The following is a 7,500-nucleotide window of genomic DNA, read 5'->3' on the forward strand; positions in this document are numbered from 1 at the left end:
ATTCATATATATATATTTTTAAGCTTTCTTGGACAGAAAAACAGTCCACATTATCAAGTATCCGGATACTTGATAATGTGGACTGCTTTGTCCAGGAAAGCTTGTAACTTCTTCTGAATAAAAACTCCGTTAGATACCATCCAGTTTGAATGAGGTCCTTTTTAGTAATTCTACTAATGCACAGAACAATTTTGTATGTGATAAAGTTAATATATATATATATATATATATATATATATATATATATATATATATATATATATATATATATATATATATATATATATATATATATATATAAGGAATAGGTGAACCAGTACTTGGGTAATTATAATCTATTGCTACTAGTTTCGAGGCTGTAACATACCCCATCAGCAGGCATCTGATGTAGTTTGCGATTCTGACGGTTTTCCAGATACTGCTGAATAAGGTAAGTTTTACAGTCCTCGGTAATTTGCAGCAATTTTGGTTTTATGATTACTTATTACACTGGAGTAAAGATTTCTGTTATTCATTTCATTTATGTTTTATGTCCGTTTTTTATGGTTTAGTGAATAATTTTAGCAGTTATAGCTATTTATTTAAGATTTTTTTTTACATAATTCTGAATTATTTCAGTCGTGTAAAAATTTTCTTTTATATGTAAAATTATTTTTTCTAGTTCTTTTTCAAATGTAAAAGTACATGGTTTTGTCTCTGTTCTTAAAGGTAATATCCAAGAGACTTACTAATTTTACATTAATATATTTAAAATTTTTGTCGGCACTTGTCGTTTAGTCAGTTTCTTGTAACATTTAATGAAATTCGAACCAGCTAGAATTTTGAGGAAAACAGAATGTTAAGGAATAATATATGTTATTTTTTATGATAATTAAATCTTTTACCTGGAAATATTACATCAGTTTTGGCCCGTTTTTCCTTTGATATATTTTGTTTCTCAGTCTCATATTGATGTGTGCACGTTGCGTTTATTTTTTCTATTGCTAAGATGATTTACTGCGTTGCAAAAGCAATGAAGTTTATTTCACAAACAGCTGAATGAATTTATTTATTAATATTTCCATAGCAAAAGAAGCAAATTCCTTTTGTTTTGATAGTAGTAAACCAATTTCTTTGTTAAAAATAGTACATTGAATTTATTTATTTTATTACATGCCATATTTATTTATTTTTTTTTTTTTGTCACAGATGGAGCATTTTTTTTTCTTACAAATGAAAAATTGATTTGTTTTTGCAAATGAAAGATTAATTTGTTAAAAACTGAAAGTAATTTTTTTACAAACTGCACACTGTTTTTTTTTTAATGAAACATTGTTTAATTTGTTACAACTAACAAATATATTTTATACAAATGTCAAATGATCTATCTATTATAAATGTCTTATTCAGCGTTATTAATGGCGCGTTTTTCTATTGCAAGTGGTACATTGATTCATATAATGATGTGGAGCTGACTTTATTTCAGAAATGAGCTATTCATTAATCGACATATAGGCAGAACTTTGATCTTTTTAATAAGTAAAACATGCGCCGAAATTTGTCGGCCCAATCGAGTGTTTTGAACAGCCGCTACAACGTATAATCAATGCCACCGAAAATAGATCTGTCTTTCGGTGGTCTCTGCATAATGCTGTATGAGCCGCAGCCCATGAAACTTTAACCACGGCACGGTGGTGGCCTATCCTATATCGTTGTCAGAAGCACGATCATGGCTAACTTTAATCTTAAATAAAATAAAAACTACTGAGGCTAGAGAGCTGCAATGTGGTATGTTTGATGATTGGAGGGTGGATGATCAACATGCGAATTTGCAGCCCTCTAGCCGTAGTAGTTTTTAAGATCTGAGAGCGGACAGAAAAAGTACGGGCAGAAAAAAGTGCGGACGGACAGACAAAGCCGGCACAATAGTTTTCTTTTACAGAAAACTAAAATCGCACTGATCTTTCTTGACAAGGACAAATTAAATACGACTTAGCATATGACGTGATTACTTACTTTGTTTCGATCGGAATATTATTTTTCCGAAGTAACAGACTTCACTTTTTTCGAACAAATGGAACATCGATTTCTTTTTACAAACGGCAGATTGATGGTTTTGCCTCACATATAACCTTGGATATTTTTGTTGGAAATGTCACATTGGATGTTTTCTTACAGCGTTAATAGTTTTATTGTTTTATAAATAAAAAAAATTGGTTAAAATGTCACGTTGAGTACTGTATCGTAAATGAAACACGAGCTGCGTTTAGAAACATTACATTTTATTCACCTATACGTAAATGGCTCGTCAAGTACAGCCACATTCAATCAAGTTCAGTTTATGTAGTTGTAAACACTGTTTTTGTATAGAGCTTCAGTGTGCAATGAAAGTAAGTCTATGTATGTATGTATGTATGAATGTATATATATATACATATATGTGTGTGTATGCATGTATGTATATGTATATATATATATATATATATATATATATATATATATATATATATATATATATATGTATGTATATACACACACACAACACACACACACACACACACATATATATATATATATATATATATATATATATATATATATATATATATATATATATATATACATATGTATGTATATGTATACACACACACACACACACACACACACACATATATATATATATATATATATATATATATATATATATATATATAATGTAGGTGGACAGTAGATGATAACATTAATTATGAGATTACGTATACAATTATATCAACTGATACAATTAAATTTTTTGTAAGCTATTATTACATTTACAGTTACATTTTATTGTATACAATAATATAATACAAGGCACTGAAAATTTTATTAATGCAGGTCCTTCACAATTTACACAACTTTGAAGTCTACCTTTCACGCTTCGATAAACATTTTTGCACAAGTCTTTTTGTGTATTCATTTCTTGAAATGCATCTCCGTTGCAATTTTTTAAAATTGAAATTACCAGCACTTTGTGGGTTTTCGAATATAAACTTTATCCTTGAGTACTCCCCAAAAGAAAAAATCCATTGGGGCCAATCCATCACTTCTCGGGAAATGGTTCATCGAGACTCACGAACTGCTTTTGAGTAATGTGGGGGGGACCCCATCTTGTTGGAAATAAAGGTCATGTGAATTACCCTGTTGTTGTAGCTGTGGAGCAACTTGATTCATTAGAATTTCGAGGTACTTATCGCCTGTGGCTGTTCCATGAAAAAAAAAAAAAAATTGGTCCTAAAACACCAGAACTCGAAACACCACCCCAAACAGACACCAGGCTGGTGTAGTTGTTGCTCTAATGTTAAATGCATGTTTTCACTATATTAGTAAACACAATTTTGTCTGTTAACATGACCGAATAATTTGAAAAAAACTTCATCGGACTACACAATGATATCGAAAATGTTTAGACATTCTGTAATTCCATTCAGTGTGATTTCACTAAATTGCAGCCTGCCTGTCTGAGTCATCCTCCAATAAGCCATGAGTTAGCCGTGGACGATAAGTTTTCAACCCAATAGATTTCAGTATTCTTATATTAGAGGTTTGTGAAATTTCCAGTTCTGCTGAGGCCTTTCCATGGACTTCTGTGACTGTGATTAAAATGTGTTTGGCAAATGTTGCCTTGATCCTCTGTGCAAACTGTTTTGGGTCGACCAGTTTTTGGGTCATCAAGGCTTGAGCCAGTCGTATCAAATTTGTCACGAATGCGGTAAATGGTTTGTCTCTTTGGGGTTTGAGTACCAAATGTTTCATCGCCATTTTCTTCTGACGGTTTCAGCATTTTGAGACTTCCAGCATTTTTAACACTCATTTTCGTACGTTAGTATTGCAATTATTTGTCATTATCTATGAAGAAAAAATATAAAAAAAAAAAAATTAGTTAAAAAATTTAATATAACAAAAACACCATAGTTATGATAAAAACCATCGTTATAGTACAACCCTAACACAAATTTTCTAGATCACAGAATAAAGGTAAAGGCTTCGCAATTTTCATTTATCAGTGTTAGTATAATAATAAACGCAACGTAGGATTTAGCGGCACGTAATAACTTGTCCTTCGAACAAGCCTGGTTTTTTTAATAGTATGGAATTTTACAAAGGATTCAGTCCGGTTATTAGCAGTTGCCCCGCAATATCTAAAAGGAAAAACACATAAACAATATGTATAAAATATATAATATATATATATATATATATATATATATATATATATATATATATATATATATATATATATATATATATATATATATATATGTGTGTGTGTGTGTATACATAACATATTTATACAAATGTGTGTATATATATATATATATATATATATATATATATATATATATATATATATATATATATATATATATATGTATATGTATGTATATACGTATATTATCAAAAATCTGTATTTGAGTAAAGAATGATGACATGAAAATAATAACTAATTATGTATTAAAAAACATTATAGGTATTATAGATATCTTAGATATAAAATTCTCAGTATTTCCCAAGTATTATTAAAAAAAAAAGCAAGAAAAATGGCTACCCAGCAATGTGGGAAATTTCGGCCCCCCGTGCAAACATCAGACTATCATGGGTTGAGGTTTCCAACATACCCAGTATTGTAACTAACTCGAACCAGGTGGCATGGTAGCATCAGTTAACTGGAGAAGATTTCGCCCGTCCGGAGGTTTCTTCAGGGTTTTCAAATGTAAGGAATGCTGTAATTTCCTCATAATTTCGTTTTTAGTTTTTTATTTCTGGCAGGGGAAATATTCGTATTGATTGGTTACATATGCGAATACAACAATATCAATATATACATATACATACATACATATATATATATACACAAATATATTTATATTTATATTTATTTATAATACCTATATATACATATACATATATAAAAGCATTCATAATTGGCGACGGGATTTTGGGAAAAATATCGATAACAGTAGAATGATGAAGTCCGGAAGCATTATATTTATTGATGATGGGTACTTCCTTTAGGCTACTTTTGTTCTCATTTTTAATTTTTGGAAAGTACGGTTATCCGTAATATTTCTCTGTAAGTAATTTTTTAAAGTAATATTTTAAGAAAAGTGATACAGGGGCTTAATTCGATTACAGTGCGAGTCATTGTAACCACTAAAATTGCATCTTGTTTTCTCTGATCATCATTTTCAACGTTATCAGGATATATAATTATTTTAATTATCTACTTTCATTGCTATTCAGTCAAAAATATTTTCAGAGTCATATATTTTATTGAAGTAGCAGAGCACTATTTTTAGATGGGGATATAAATTCTATGTTATTATTATTATTATTATTATTATTATTATTATTATTATTATTATTATTATTATTATTATTATTATTATTATTATACCATTTTCTTCTAAGGCGGTAGAAATATATTCTTAAAGGAACAACATTTTCCAGCTGTACTCTTAAATAATGAATATGAATTTATGTAAATATTCATATGCATGCATACATACATACATACATACATGCGTATATGTATGTATATATATATATATATATATATATATATATATATATATATATATATATATATATATATATATATATATATATACATACATGCTTATATGTATGTATATATATATATATATATATATATATATATATATATATATATATATATATATATATATATATATATATATATATATAATATATATATATATATATATATATATATATATATATATATATATATATATATATATATATATATATATCACACTGTTTTCTTTTAACAATGGCTAGTTAAATAATGAAAGGTTGAACAGCATAATAACCACGAAATACTGATTCTGACAAATTATTAAGAATAATAAAGATGGATAAGTCTCAACTTGAGATTTTACTATGTGTCAAACAAAATGAAATAATGCTTAATATATTAAGCATTATTTAATTTTGTTTGACATTCTAGTTACATAGTAAAATCTCAAGTTGAGACGTATCCCTTTTTATTATTCTTAATAATTTGTCAGAATCCTATATTTCATGGTTATTATGCTGTTCAGCCTTTGCGTTATTATTCAACTAGCCATTGTTGTGGTAACGCCAGTGTGATATACTGTAAATCAACCATTAAATCAATCTCCTCCATGTTACCATCAGCTCGAGGACGCCAGTATGATATGAAACAATCATTAAATGCTCCTCCTATCCTCCTCCCCTCCCTCTCCCCTCCTCCTCCTCCTCCCCTCCCTCCTCCTCCTCCTCTTCATCTTCTTTTTCCTCTTCTTCGTCCCTCCTCCTTCTCCTCCTCCCCTCCTCCTCCTCCTCCTCCTCCACGTCTTCTCCTCCTCCTCCTCCTCCTCCTCTACCTCTTCCTCCTCCTCCTCCTCCTCCTCCTCCTCCTCCTCGTCCGATCGTGATATTCACACCTTCCCCTCCCCAAATTATCCATCACCTTGTACCCGGGGCGTCATCGAAGGAAAATTGCTTTTAATTACAGCGAATGACGGCGCGCTCTTGGTGCGCTCTCCTCTCCTTCATTTTACAACCTATGGCTTTGGTGATCACCCTCTCTCTCTCTCTCTCTCTCTCTCTCTCTCTCTCTCTCTCTCTCTCTCTCTCTGCTGCTGCTGCCCTTTCCTTTCTTTTTTCTTTTTTTTTTAATGAAGGGAAGTTTTCAATCATATCGGTGACAGGTCGCAATATGCCTGTGATTGAGAGGCGATGGCGTCGTTGCAAGGATATGTGCTGTAGTGGCCTCTGCTGCTGCTGCTGTCCGGTGCTGCGTGAGTGGATGCATGTATCTGTTATGTATGGATTTGCGTGTGTGTGTGTGTGTGTGTGTGTGTGTGTGTGTGTGTGTGTGTGAGGTTTTAAGTATGCACTTTTAGTCATATTTATATATATAATATATATATATATATATATATATATATATATATATATATATATATATATATATATATATATATATATATATATATATATATATATATATATATCACAAATTTATAATAGACCCATATGTGTACATTTTATTCTTTATCCTAGGCAAATTTTTCTGTTTATATATATATATATATATATATATATATATATATATATATATATATATATATATATATATATATATATATATATATATATATATATATATATATATATATATTCTTACAAGAATGAATATGTCCTAGTTGTATTTGATCAATAATAATAAAAATAATAATAATAATAATAATAATAATAATAATAATATATATTAATAAATAATAATAAATTATGTGTTATTATTATTATTATTATATACATACATATGTATTATTATTATTATTAATCTATATGGATAAAATCGTGACAGATTTATGAGTAAACAGACCAGCATTGGGATTGGAATACCTCCATTAGGCGAAATTATTATTTTTTTTATTTTTCCCATTATAAATTTATGAATCTTATCAAATTCCATCGACATATACCTTA

The sequence above is a fragment of the Macrobrachium rosenbergii genome, chromosome 53, assembly GCF_040412425.1.
Source record: "Macrobrachium rosenbergii isolate ZJJX-2024 chromosome 53, ASM4041242v1, whole genome shotgun sequence".
In the NCBI taxonomy this organism is placed as follows: Eukaryota; Metazoa; Arthropoda; class Malacostraca; order Decapoda; family Palaemonidae; genus Macrobrachium; species Macrobrachium rosenbergii.